This window comes from Apostichopus japonicus, chromosome 18, assembly GCF_037975245.1.
Source record: "Apostichopus japonicus isolate 1M-3 chromosome 18, ASM3797524v1, whole genome shotgun sequence".
Classification (NCBI taxonomy): domain Eukaryota; kingdom Metazoa; phylum Echinodermata; class Holothuroidea; order Aspidochirotida; family Stichopodidae; genus Apostichopus; species Apostichopus japonicus.
This window is the reverse complement of record NC_092578.1, coordinates 4772877-4788538: the sequence shown is the minus strand read 5'-3', so window position 1 is coordinate 4788538 and position 15662 is coordinate 4772877. Positions and strand designations below refer to the sequence as shown.

At 37.0% G+C, this 15662-nt stretch overlaps 1 protein-coding gene across 1 annotated transcript in view; it reads right to left on the bottom strand.

Moving 5' to 3' along the window:
• Positions 1 to 15418, bottom strand: part of LOC139958608 (uncharacterized) — a 42483-nt gene extending 27065 nt beyond the window's left edge. The window contains exon 1 of the mRNA XM_071955805.1: positions 15212 to 15418. The gene's annotated coding sequence lies outside the window, so the exon portion shown is untranslated. The remainder of the gene's footprint in view (positions 1 to 15211) is intronic.
• Between the last annotated feature and the right edge of the window lie 244 nt (positions 15419 to 15662).

The window sequence follows — 15662 nt, the reverse complement described above, 5'->3', positions numbered from 1 at the left end:
GGAATGTTGCTTAAATTAAAGGGCATATATATATATATATATATATATATATATATATATATATATATATATATATATATATATATATATATATATATATATATATATATATATATATATATATATATATATATATATATAAATGAAAATCGTAATGAGTTGGAAAATCAAGAACAGTGAAAAAACTTTCAGCCTCCACCGGGATTCGAACCACATATATATATATATATATATATATATATATATATATATATATATATATATATATATATATATATATATATACCTATATGACACTATCACATTGGTACTACTAGTAGTATGCTAGTACTAATGCGTTATGGATTTAAATAAGAATCGTCACAATGGGTCCATCTCTTTTATAGCCTGTGTCATGATATTATGAATATGTATAGAACAATAGAATCTCAGAGTTGACAGTATTGATGTGGCAAAACCAAGAAAATTACCGACCGAATCGGATTTTAAAAAAAGGCCAACTCAAGGTCTGGGAAAAAGTTGGGGGGGGGCAGATAAAACAATAGTAGGTAAGATTCGATGATCAGTGAAGTAACAAGTCATAAAACGAATCATTACATTAAATCAAAGTGGAGTGGCTATATATATATATATATATATATATATATATATATTCTCATTACGTTTTCATTTATATATATATATATATATATATATATATATATATATATATATATACATACTTACATACATACATATATATATATATATATATATATATATATATATATATATATATATTTATTTATATATTTATATATATATGATTAATGATAGTCTTAATGGCAGTAATATGGCAGGGTTCTCTTCATGCATTGATGGGAAGGGTAACTACCTCATAATACAAGGGAACGGACACAACAACTCTTTTTTGGGATCAAATTCTGCTAAGACACAATGAGAAACTGTAATCTTATAAATAGGGACCCCCCCCCCCTCACCCATTTATTTCAGGCACCTGCCGCACGAAATCACCGTATTCTCCGAATCATCTTCGAACATCGAATTAGAACCAATCGTGTACCTTTTATAGACACTACCGCAAACAAACATCAAAATACTACCGTAGGCTGCTTTATGGGTCTTAGCCAGCTAAAACCTACTCTATAACTTTCAACAACTGTGATGGTGACGTGAGGTCAGGGAATGGGGCATGGGGTGGTGGAGTGGGACGAAGTTCCTCATAAGGGTGTGATTGACTGTTACATTTTCATTTTATGAGTCAATGCTGTAATTGAGTGACAACTGGTTAACAGCCGAACGTCTGGACCCTATAACGCCTCCACCCTCCTTCAGCACACATGAAATACTGTACCAAGAAGGAACATGACTTTGAAAACCTCTTAAAATCCTACCTAAAATCCTATTCATTTAGTTTCAGATGATGACGTCACTGTGCTGTCATAACTGTACAATTGCAATGAATCTAGAACAGACAAAACAAAGATCAAAATTAAGTTAGAAATCCCCCCCCCCTCTCTCTCTCTTTCAACATTTGTATTCCTTTTGACAACAAAACCGGTCCATATAAAAGTAGACGCTAACACTGCGTCAACTGTCCCAAAATAAATTGATATGGTTGCAAACTTTAGCACCGCTTTAGCATCTGAGCACCCTTCATTATGCAAAATAGAATCCCACCCCCCCCCCTCGCGATCCAAAATAGGGCATCGAAAAGGAAAAAAATCAGTGGGTAGCGGGTATTTTGTTTTGTTTTGGGGAAGACATTCAAAACTTTACCTACAAGGTTTTGGAGCTTACCGGCGGGATCGATAACGTGAATAGTCCAAGCTAACTTTCAGTTTTGCATTCTGGACATCGATGGTGATTTGGCGCTCTGATAGGTCGTCTTTTCACTGTATTCTGGGCATTGATACTGAATGGCGCTCTGGTGGGAGGTCTTTTCACTCTGTATTCTGGGCTTTAATGGTTATTGGCGCTCTGGTGGATCGTGGATCAGTCCCCGAGGAAGATATTGGGTCGTGGGCCAAAAAGTTGTTAATTTGAAGTATTTGAGAATAGTGTACATGTAGACGGTTATGTGCAATATAACATGGCAGAATATATTAAAACGATGCAATTTCCGGTCCAATGACGTTATAGACAGCCTCGAATTCAAATAGAAATCCATCCCCCACCGGGATTCGAACCCGGGCCTCCCGCCCTGTACGCGGACAACCCAACCAACCAGGCCATGGACGCCGATTGTATGTCCAGAGGTCGAAACCGGTAAAGAAGGTCGTAATTCCACTGTAGGCGCCCGCCACACGCATTGAACAATACTAGTTCTGTATTTGGTGACATATTTTGCCTCACTCTAGAGATCAAACATGATGCTAACCAACTCGAAAATCATTTGTGATTCCTAAAGCCGGATCTCGAAGGAGATACTTTGAACTATATAATATATATATATATATATATATATATATATATATATATATATATATATATATATATATATATATATATATATATATATATATATATATATATATATATATCTGTTCAAAGTATCTCTTTCGAGATCCGGCTTTAGGAATCACAAATGATTTTCGAGTTGGATAGCATCATGTTTGATCTCTAGAGTAGGGCAAAATATGTCACCAAAAACAGAACTAGTATTGTTCAATATAGGTGACAAACGCCTACAGTGGAATTACGATCTTCCTTACCGGTTTCGAACCTCTGGACATACAATCAGCGTCCATAGCCTAGTGGTTAGGGTGTCCGCGTACAGAGCGGGAGGCCCGTGGTTCGAATCCCGGGGGAGGCTGAAAGTTTTTTCACTGTTCTTGATTTTCCAACTCATTACGATTTTCATTTATATAAATATATATATATATATATATATATATATATATATATAAATATATATATATATATACGATGTGTGTGTTTTAGTGTATGTGAAATATATCTGTCAACTCACGATTCTGAGAAGAGACTGATGTCTTGTTTTTTGCCGAACGTGTTTTGGAACAAGTCGTTGTTACCTGATTTACAAGTGTGTTTAATTGAACAGCTGTTGGTTACCATGGGGAGATTCCAACAAGCAACATTCGTTAGTCAAAGAAACATTCACTGTCTGAGTTTAAGGCAAACAAAGTGTGGGTCATACCATGGTGTCGAAAAACTTACTACTGTGACACCCCATTGTAAGAACATGACCCATATGCATGTATGTAAATAATTTCGTACTATTATAAATTATAAGTTATATTAAATTAATTTATAAATTATACTCCGCCTTTCTCTCCCAATAAAACTATCAAACTTAAAGCAAAAAGCTGTTTAAGGATCTTTTTTTTTTATATTTTTTTAATCTCTAGTTTAATTTCGAATTTCCATTACTGTAACCTTTTTAAACAGTTCAAAATATATTTAAAAAATGGATAACTAAACATACGTCAAAACAGACTGACCCAATGGACTTGCTGAATGGTAGTGACGTCATCATGACAAAACTATTCGTATGTAAATGACAATGATAAAAACGACTAACGCAAATTTGAGAATTTCTATCTTAGTATATGAATAAAGTAGAATTCATTAGTATACAACAAATTTCTTATCTTATTTTCTTGGCAAAACTCTCCGCAGTTTCCTATGGAGTTTTAATGAATAATCAGGTTATTCACATATACAGGTATGACCTCAGGGTCAAAGTTCGGTTAATGAGTGACTGTTTGGTAAGAAGATGATAATTTTGGGTGAACTAATGTTGGTTTTCGGATTTATCTACACATTACTTTTGTTATAAATGAATAAGATCCAGCTATTTGCATCATCATGTGATCACGTGGTCTCTAAATTCCATCCATCCATCCATCCATCCATCCATCCATCCATCCATCCATCCATCCATCCATCCATCCATCCATCCATCCATCCATCCATCCATCCATCCATCCATCCATCCATCCATCCATCCATCCATCCATCCATCCATCCATCCGTCCATCCGTCCATCCGTCCATCCGTCCATCCGTCCATCCGTCCATCCGTCCATCCGTCCATCCGTCCATCCGTCCGTCCGTCCGTCCGTCCGTCCGTCCGTCCGTCCGTCCGTCCGTCCGTCCGTCCGTCCGTCCGTCCGTCCGTCCGTCCGTCCGTCCGTCCGTCCGTCCGTCCGTCCGTCCGTCCGTCCGTCCGTCCGTCCGTCCGTCCGTCCGTCCGTCCGTCCGTCCGTCCGTCCATCCATACATACATCCATCCATCCATCCATCCATCCGTCCGTCCATCCATCCATCCATACATACATCCATCCATCCATCCATCCATACATCCATCCATACATCCATCCATACATACATACATACATCCCTCCATCCATCCATCCATACATCCATCCATACATCCATCCATCCGTCCATCCATCCATACATACATACATACATACATACATCCATCCATCCATACATCCATCTATCTATTCTTCAAGCGTTCATGTGTTCATTGCTCCATTGCTCAAAATAACATACGAATGACAAAATAAAACATTGAATGTTGTAAATTATATAAGGTCTTCGCTTTATTTTATTCTAGCGTTGCCTTCATTCCTAACCATGTCGTGCTATCATCAGAAAGTATAAGAACATAACTGGAACAGAAATAACATTCAAGCTTGTGTTCTTTTATCTGCAGTACTGTTTATAAATCTAGCTGTAATCGTGTACAAAATTTCGCGAACGATGAACTTTTACGTGCATGTAGACCCTAACCCAATCCAAAATTAGCGGAATAGGAATAAATATATTTAAAAACCAACAGGAGTTGTTGTATATTAAATTATTTTATAGAACGTTCCATTATTGAAGCGAAATACAATTCATCTGTGAATACCCTCTCCCCCTCTTCATTGTGGACAATGTGTATCGTTTTCTCGCAATAGTATACACTTTTCTGGCATAACCATTATCGAGAAATGAGATGATTAAAATTAGGAATTAGAAAGGAATTTCTGTGACTGAAATGAAAGCAAAGACTTCGCAAGAGGGTTCAATCTTGGCCGGGGTGGGAGGGAAGGGTGGATTAAGTGGGCAGTGGGACAAATTGCCTTTGATTACAAGGGGGATAACCACAACATCACCTCAAACCTTACCAACAAAATGGATTATCTGTACATTCTGTAACACAAAATCCATTACTTGAATAATTTTCAACAAAACGGCATTTCAATTCCAATAGTTTAGGTTCTCAACAAAATAGGGGGGCACATTTGAAAAATACCAAAATGGCACTTTTTGTTTACAAATATAAAAGAAAAGGTACTTTACATTAATAAAATGGGGTACTTCTAAATATATGACAAAACTTGCATTTTTTAGGTAATTTCCAATACCGAAGGGCAAAAGTAAGAACAGTCCATCTACTCAAATCGTGTGTGACGTCATTACATGTATTTATAAGTCTATATTTGTTTTCTTTTAGATTAGTTTAATTAGAATCTTTAATTTGTATCTCAAACGGCCAAAAAGAGTTGAGGAGGGAGGTGGGGTGTGGGGGGGGGGGTCATCTTGTACATGTTACTACATAATACGTAATTGCTTTCTGTGTTCAATGTAACAATGACACTTTCAAATGTACAATTGTAGAATGAGATTTGAGCTCAAATTTGGTTAACCTTTGGTATCTGGAATACTATTGACCTATATCATTGGCTTATCAATGTTACCGATAAAATTCAGATTACGAACAAGTTGAATTTTTTATTTTATTTTTACAACTTTCTGTTCGTAGAATTGCATCCTCCTATATACAAATTCATGATTATGTAGAAGAAGGTCAAAGGCTCTTTGTCCTTCAGTGTCATCATCATCTTCATCACCATCATCGTCATCATCGTCGTCACCGTGAACCGTTACCTACTTTTAAGATATTGTGACTAAGAAACATCGAAGACACTAAATACACCGACCTAAATTGCTAAACTAGTTTATCACTGGGATTGTCGGGGCTTTTTCTAAAGTTTTACTCTTGGGATTCTACGCGCGAGAAAATAAAACCTTTGTCTGAATAAATGTATCTGGAACGGCCAAGAAACAGAGATGGTAAGGGGGGGGGGGGGGGCTTTGCTGTCGTAAAAAAATGTTACCCAATATTTACACCCTTATATCTCTTAACTGGCTTTGTCTTCAGCTTGGGAAGAAACACCCGTCCATCCCTAAAGGAAAACTTTTAAAAACATTTTCCGTTAGTAAGCCAAAGAAACGGTTATGTTTCGATTTCACTGACTGAAGCGTTCGTTGTATAATGATGACACGATCGCAAAATATTTTTATATATTTTTATTACCTGATATACTAGTCAGCAATATCATGGAAATTAAAAAACGAAGGTAAATTGAATTAAAAAAAAAAATATATGTGGAATTCATTTTTTTTAAGTCCAATTTTAAGTATTTGGCAAGCGAAATTTAATGGCTCTATGGTCAATATTTGGTTTCTTCGCGATCATAACCTTCCTTGGTTGAGGGCTACTTAGCTATAGTCTTACTATAACACAGTGGAGGTGTGGGTGGGTATGTTTGAAGGCTAAGATGGCGCGGTGTAGTGGTGTAGGGGAGTGGTGTAGTGTTTCTAGACAAAGACTTTTTTGTGATACTTTAGATTCAAAGCAGCATTTTGAGTTGTGTTGTAACATTGTGTCACTTGGGCCATGCCAAGTATTGTTTAGGCCTACACCAGGGGCGTCGATCCGTTTACCGACAAACGTTTTGCATGAATAAAAATTCATTTTATCACAAGGAGCATGCGCAAATTGGCTGTCAGATATATCTTCTCCTTCGACCCCCTCCCCGCCCCACTTCTCTCTTCTACCTTTAATTTGGTATCTAACGATACTTGCCTTCCATCACTACCCTACCCCCACCCCCATTCGAAATTTATAGGCCTATGTGCAAGTTGTAAACGGATAACGCATAAACATTGTTTTATGTTGTCGCGTACTTGCTCATTTACTGGGCAACATATAACAGGTATAATGTTAGCTACATATTTAGGTAACCATATTGAGATTTTTTTTCAGAAAACGAGTCTGAAGTCTTCTTTTTTTAAATTTATTTTTTTGGCGTTCCATAATGTTACAGTGGTTAGTCAGCAGCTTCACTTCCCCATTCTGAATTGCCCGGATGCATGTGTTTGACATACAGCTATGTTACTATAGCAACTCAAGTATACCTCCCAGTGAACACGTTTTCAGATGAAAATAACCATTACCCTTGTACTAAGAAATCCAATAAATGTGGCAAAGTTTCGCTCTCGCAAACAGCAGAAAAGTTGAAATTTACGGTTTCTTACAGTTCAATACATGTATTACAAGCAAAACCTCATATGCATTTTCTTCCTCCCCCATCAAAAGACCCAAGCTTCGAAACACCAGAAAGCGTCCGCCAATAGGTGACTATAGGTGTATATTAAATTTAAACTTTCTTTACTTTATCAAATTTGTAAGGATATTTGTGTTGAATTTTAAACACCCCACTAATCATTTAATCATAAAACGTGAATGTATATGACCAATGTTATCGTTTACTTTGCGGCCATGACCACCCTCCCCTTCCTCCCCTCCCTCCCCCATGGAACCCAAGTCCACCTCTGCCTCTTCCTTGAACTTGAAACTTCACAAAAGATGCAGATCCGGTTCGCGTATTTAGGTTGATGGGAAGTTCTGTCCCTGAGTCGATGACTCTTATAATGGACAGTAACGGAATGCAGCAGAAATCGTCAAACATACGTACTTTATGTACTCAGAACTATAGCCGACTGGTACGATACTTAATTCAACTAAACATGGCTTAACCATTTCGTATCTGTGTACAGGTACAATACTACAATTACGGAGTAGTATATAGGTCCGCCTGAAATAAAATAGTCCTAAATGGACTTACAGAAGTGTCTTTCTTGTTTACTTTTTTTCATTCATCATTATTCCTTTTTGATGATTAGATCTTGAAGAATATGGAATAAACTTCACTTTGTCTAAAATTCTGGAGGATTAAAGGTGATTTTTATGCGTTTTAGAAAATCCTAGGTGGAACAGGAAGATTCCGTAGCTAGGAATGCAGGCTGATGAGTAAGGAAGTACTGTACTAAATTTTTACCTCATCTGTTTCTAAATCCAAACAGTCTTGGGTGGCTAAACTTCAATGTGGTATCATAGCTCAAGCTATCGGTTATCATTATATGGTGGGTTAGGACATGTCAGTTGAGATCTTTTATCTGTGTTCTATTGTGACCTTGGAAAGTGACGAATTTAGTGTGTAGGATAAAAGAGAAATTAATCGTGGTCCAACACCTACAAAGTACACAGTTTAAACATAATAACTGAAATTCAATTCGTTATTATAACATGTACCGTATCTACAAGCTAGAAAAGTTAATTCGCAAATATTTTCACCAAACCATCAGGTTGATACGGTATTCATCAAACCAATCTTGGGCAAAGCAAAACGGCTTTTTTCAATCGGTGCTTAAGTCCGCACGCCTGTTGCTTGTAGGCCACCTGGTGGCTCATTACTTTTAGATCACTTATGTGAGGGGACCGCTTTCTTTACTACTGTGATTGTCAATGATCCTGCATCTGTGAAACATATTATCGCATTAACATATATATACAAACATCATATACCAAACGCGCCGTCATGTGAGATCGACATATTATAACTAGGTCGATCCGGATTCCCCTTTCGAGCCCTTGATATGACAGGTTAGGCTACAAGCCTAACCTATCCATCACATTTTAAGTGCCTCGAAACCACGTATATATACGCCCCTTTTTGTTTTTGACTTTCAAAAAAAAACGAAACAAGGAATAAGAAAGGTATATAGACTATCCATAATTGATGAGACACACTATGGAACCCGTGACGGGTACACGTTACTAACTCGTGTCAGAAACCTATACAGCTTATCTCTCGTGGATAGTTCATCTAATCGTGCCTTCAGAGACGGAGAGAGACAGAGCTGAGAATGATTGCTTGATACCGCGATGCTAAATAACTGTTTTGTCTCGAGGCTGGAATCATTTGTTGGAACGCTAACACGATAAACTGTTAACAATCTGATAACACACTTTGCTATCACAACTCAGAGTCAACAGAGATCAAAGATTAAACTCTGAAGTACCTTCTTTCTCCTTCTCCGTGTTAAAACGTTGACTTTTAAAACAGAAGTGTTAAAACCACAACTCTTAAGCAAACGAGGTTACAAATAGTTAAGCTCCTGGACAGCTAATTCTTTTTTCTTCTTCATCTTCCTTCTTTTTTTTTATTGTTGAACGGAGATAAGATTAAAAAAAAAAGATTAAACAACTTCTACAAAAGATTTTTTATTGACTTTTTAATTTTGATATTGGTTACAAACTAGTTAAAAGTTCATTAAGGACAGGTGTTTCAACTTGTAATTAATTTACACCCATATCATCGTTTGACAGATAATTCTTGCATTAGTGATTATCTGTACGTGATCACAAAACGCGATATTTTACCGTATACTATGTCAGGCATAGAATAGAAAAAATAATGTTGCGACTATTATTAATGTAACAACAATGACTCTCTACATGGGTCGAGTGACGTATAGAGTGAACCAGAAAAAGGGTTCAAACGGTGGATTAAAACGGGTATAAAGATCATCTATGGATAATCGATTCAATTAAGACTATAATATAAACGTTTGTGAGCATGATAGGTTTTCAATTTTAAAAGGAAAAAAGAAGAAGAATATGCTATGCCACGTTTAACAGTAATGAATTTGTGTTAACTCCCTTGTGTATATTATCAAATATATTGCTCCACATCTGATAACTAATTTATTTATATATTCCTCGTTGCAAAAATGAGCCTAATGTGGTGAGAGTATATGTAGGCAATATTAAAATACAGGAATCACATGTTATGCATAACTGTAAACAGCGGTTATTCATCAGCAAAAGCAGTTGCGTAAATTTAACTCATAGTGAATGGGTAGCGCCAGGATTTTTTTGTCTTATAAAGGAGGGGTGTGGCCAAATGTCCATTGAATCCGACTCTCCGTGAGGACGGTAAGGGACACACTGCCTTCCCCTACCGCCCCCCCACCCTCCCGAATAGAGAATTAAACTTGTGCTAATAACTTCCAGTACTTTTGAAATTCTATGTGAGGCAGAAGAGGGTGTGGGGAGGGCGGGGGGGGGAGGGGGTTGCACACCTCACATCCTACTGGAACGGCGCTAGTATAGTGAAATTACCGGAAGTTGACAGCCATTTTGGTCATTGCTGTCAACTGGTTAGGCAGATTTATCTTTTTTTTTTCAAATGTGTTGGATTTTCGATTAAAGCTTAATAAGCTCCAATTTCATGAATAAACTGCATATTTCAGAAGACTGCACATATTTGACTATATAAGAATGTGAAATCTAGCATATGTACTCACACTGAGAGACTGTGACTCGTACTGGTACCAATTACAAGGGGAATGGAGCTAGTATAAGTCGTTAATCGTTACAAGGGGTGTAGCTATAGACATCTTTCTAGGGGATGCTTTCTCAGGGGCAGGCTTTTATAAGGGACAGGGAGAACTTTTTTTTTAAACAAAGAACATTTTTCTAACAATTTGTTGGGGTATGGGTGGCGAAAAATATTTACCAACCCCCCCACCCCCCCCCCCCAATTACGTTTTAGATGCATGAATTGATGATCTGTAGAATCTGAGCACAAAGAATGGCAGCTACTAATAGAAAAAGAATTCTTTACTAATTTTATAATCTCATTATATGAAAGATCGCCCTCTTTTTCGAAATGTTGCGTTTCACATTGTAAAAAAAAATCCAGCTTTGGTTACATGAACCATTTTCATTTTGTTTTTAGTTTTATTTTGTGTGTGTGTGCATTTTACTAAGTTTTACTGTAATTTACAGAGTATTACGCAAAATGGGATTTTGCAATTTATCAAGGCAAAACTCATGCATAACTACCGACAGTCGCAGTGCCAATACCTGTTATATAAACATAACGTGTGACGTTGTATTTATTGTATATACTCATTAATTTTTATCGTGTATAAAGCTATTATTTTTTATCTTTTCTTTTCGCACCAACTGGTCAGTAGCTTCGATAAACACCATTGTTTGTTTTTCTGGTGTCCATCATTTGTCATCAGTCCTCAGTTTTATTAATTACTACTTGTTCTTCAGTTTTGTATGCCATATGAGAAATAAATTTGAACTTGAACTTGAACCTGAACAAGCTTGATTTTTTGGGGAGTGGGGAATGGGGGGGGGGGGTGGGGGAATGAGGGGGTGGTTTGTTGGTTAAAGTCTTGTTCTCCCAGGCTTAATGATGTAATTGCCTATAATGCTCCTCAATGTCCAGGAATGTCCTTTTAGCACATTTTAACGAGCTAAAGGTTTTTAATGGAATAGAAATCTCCGCCAGAAATATCAATAGGTACACTGGTAGGTAGTAGGTAGTATACGAGTACAACAGCATGAGAATGAGTACAAGTAGAATTATAACTGGATACGAGTACAAATATGAGTACAATTATATAATTGTGAGTATAGAGTACACCTATTGTCTTACACTATTATCTATTCTAGATTTCCAAAGAAGCCCCGGGAATGAATAAAACCATAGCAGGCCTGACGAGATCGAGATTAAGTGGATATATCCCCAGGGCTCGGGGTCAATATGGGGGGTGAGGACATATGCGATAAATGTGTGTAAAGATGTGTACTGTTTCCTCATGAAAAGTAAAGACTTCAAAAAGGGGGCAAAATGGGTGTCATTATTGTCCCAGGGTTCGACCTGGTTGTTGACGCGCCTGTGTACGACTTCAGACTTCTGTATGTTAGAATACGGGTAAGTGTTAGGACTTACTACAAGTCGGTTGATGACCTTTAACGTCATCCTTCCTGTCCGGACAGAAAATTACGATGATATGGCAGGCTAGCCTAAGCTGAATTAATTACAATAACAAATACATGCCTCGACTCTTATATGCAAAACAGGTCATATAATGCGCTAGGTTTATTCTTCTATGTATATGTGTGGTCTACCGTATGTCTACAGAAAGTGTTGATAATTGTTTTTATTGAAACTAACAATCTCTCTCAAACGTGAAAAAAAGTTTTGTTTTGATATCAAATATAAAACAAAACTTACATTGTACATTATTTTAAAGGTCGTCAGTAGTGCCCCTAGGAATATGCTAGAGTTCAATAATGGTCACTAGTGGTCAGCTTTCAACAATCACTTTTTGGTCACCATCATAGATTGTTGTACTATTGAGACATTTAGATGTCTAAGAAGACCTCCATCCTCCCCCCCCCCCCCCTCTATGCCTGGAAATTATATAGAAGTGCAGGGCCTCTTGTATCAATTTTCTAGCTGCTAAAATTTGGGTTTTAAAAAGAGTTAAAAAAAGTTTAATAATGGTCACTATTTGTCAGCTTTCAACAATCACTTTATTGTCACCATCAAAGCTTTCGCACTATTGAGACCTTTATATGTCTAAGAACACCCCCCTCTATGCCTGGCACTTATATAGAGGTTCAGGGAATCTTGTGGTAATTTTCTAGTTTGCTAAAATTTGGGGGCCAATATACCGATGACGGTCAAGAGTATTTAATGCCACGAGAACAAAAATCTGCGATTCACGCCATCGGTTGATGTGAACCGTGGATAGAGTTTGGACTGATATCACGCATGAAATAACTAACAAGCCGTCCTCACCACTCCCCTCCCTCCCTCCCCTCCCTTCCTTCCCCACCCCTTCCTCCCCCTTCCCCTGGCGAGGGCGTATATATGCTCTTCAGTTCTCCACCTGTATTTTCCCATGCTCAAGAATATTCTCTCACATAGCTATTTTACAGGGAGCTTTAATAAATAACCAAACAAAATATTTTCTACAAATATTATACAAATATTGCTACCTTATATTTTTCTTTTCCCTCCCCCCCCCCCCCCACTATTTTTGTGTTTACTTTCTTTTATCTTTACTTGCTGTAATAATTCTTCAAATCGTTTTTAATCAAATCACAAATAAATACGGAGAGGTTATAAAGTTTAACACTTGCACGTGCACAGGCCAGTATAGTTTACAAACGGTAAACATTCTCCCTAAAAAGAACGTTTTGTGTAAACATGTGTTTTGTCATTTATCAAGATAAAAACACTGGAGCTACTGATGAGAAAATGATGGTGATAATCGAGGCAAAGATGTGTTATATATTGGTAAGATAAACAAGATTAATGTATTAACTATATATACAGGCGGTGGAATCCTCTCTCTCCCACGGCCTTGGTTTAAAGAGTTTATCAAATGGAGTAGAAAACAAATTTTCAAAAAGAAACAACTGAACCTTTTTTTCTTCTCTCTATTTAAATCAAATAGTTTCGTTAATATTTCATCTTTTTCTTGTTTACATCTCCTGTGAGATTCTTGGCTTTCTCACGTCGTAAACTGAGGACTGCATTCAGTTCGTATATAGCAACTTTACAGTGACTCGATTATTGTGATAAGATTGATTGATGATGTTTGAAAATAAAATTTCATTCATTTAGTTACAGACTAAATCAATTTGTCTATTGCATTTTCAAACCACGAAGAAGAAAAAGTCGAAATTTTATACGGATACTGATCAAATTAATTCAGAATAAATAAATTAATTAATATCAAACAAATCGGTCTGGGTGATGAAGTGTCGCTGAAATATCTAGTCATGTATTGTAGTGTTATATTCATAAATATTCATATTCATATATACAAAACCCGTCTCCATGATATAATTAATAAAAATTGTATTTTTTTTTTAAATATTTAAAACAGATGTGTTTCGATGATGTCATATTTAGATTTTGCCCAATCTTAAGCCTTGTGGTGAAGGAATATTAAAACATGTGATATCTGAAATGGAATAATATTTTCTTTAGATGTTTGGGGAAGTTCTTACCGATAGTTATCTTTATCACATAGACCAGGGTTGTCCAACCTTTTGCAGAGGAGGGCCACATGGAATGATTATGATGAAGGAGGGGGCCGCATTAACCCTACGCTCGATTTTCGATTTTTTGCCCGAAGCCCAAGGCAACAAAATGTGAGCACTGCGCGCGGAGCGCACTGATTTATTTTCCTTCCTGATAAAACAGATGAATAAAGTTCAGCCGCCCCCCCCCCCCCTCCGCTGAGAGAGTGTCACACAAACTGACCTGTATGCAGTTTTTTTGGACCCAGAAGGTTCGAATGATTGATTATATAGCGTCAAATTGTTATAAATAAATCTGTTCACTAAAATTTTGCACCGTAGAGCATCTCTGGCGGGCCGGACGCAACCCTGCGGTGGGCCGGATTGTGGCCCGCGGGCCGTAGGTTGGACAACCCTGACATAGACTAATAATGATGGTTAGGTTTGTGATTTCTTTACTAATTGTATAATTCAGTTGTTGGGCTCGTTAATATTTTTTGAAGTCTATTTTGATTAAACCACTTTTAAGCTCTTCTAAAAGTTGCTGATATAATTTCCTATACCAGTATTTGTGTTTTTTTACGACAATAAACACAAATCTTAGTTAAAGTAAAGCCATTTTCATTTTCTTTCACTTTTTCACTATCCAAATCTCAACAGGAAATTATAGAAAAAAAAATTAAAAAGTGATTTCATACCTTACAGAGAATACAGAAATTGGACATGTTGATATACGCAGTTGTTGAATTTTTCGAAATATCGTCAAAGTTGACAAAACTGAGAGCGTGAAAAATACTTGGCTTTGATCACCTGATCGTATGACGTCATTTACAAAACGATAAACAGTTCATGAGGCCAGTATGAGTTAATAGTATGTAGGTCAAGATTAACACTTTCATTTTTATTTCCTGCTTAAATTAAGCTACTTTTACAGAGAAATACCTTGGCAATGGGTAATCTGTGGGTTAAGTAATTCCACTATGGACAGATAATCAGTTTTCACGGATCCCCTCTCCCTCCCCCCCCCCCCAGAAAAGAAGAAAATGAAAACAAAATATTCGTTTCTGGATTGACCTTATGAACAAAAATCGGACTAGGAGTCCAAACAAGTTGGCCGCTGTTTGGACTTTTCAAAGCTAGAAAGTAATATTTGATGTAAGTTAAAAATCCCAAGAATTTGTCGAATAAGAAAAATCAAATAAATAAAGTAAAGAATAGTATTCACCAATGGTCTAATGTCAAGTCGTTCGAAATCCTCTTCCTCCTGCCATGGTTATATGGCCGATATATTCCGCAAACGCGGATTTTTTTCCCCTTTTTAATTTTGCTGTAATAGGTATGGCCCGTAGCTGTTTCATGAGTGATGCCATTTTGTTCAGAAAGATATCCAACGCAATAGATTCTCTCTGTATAGCTAGCTAGTATGAGAGGAACTTATTGCAGCCAAAGAAAACCTTCGTTGTTTCACTGTTAAGCCCTCCATTGTAGTCTAAGCAGCTTACATTTGCCTACAGGTGTCTCAACACAATTATTTGCTCCCATTGACTTACACACTAAATTGGTCGCTTTCCAAGGTCGCTAGAGCATAGATAGAAGTTTTCAACTGACATGTCCTACCCACCATATGATAGCTGATGGCTTGGGCTATAACAGCACTTTCAACTTTTGCCACCATG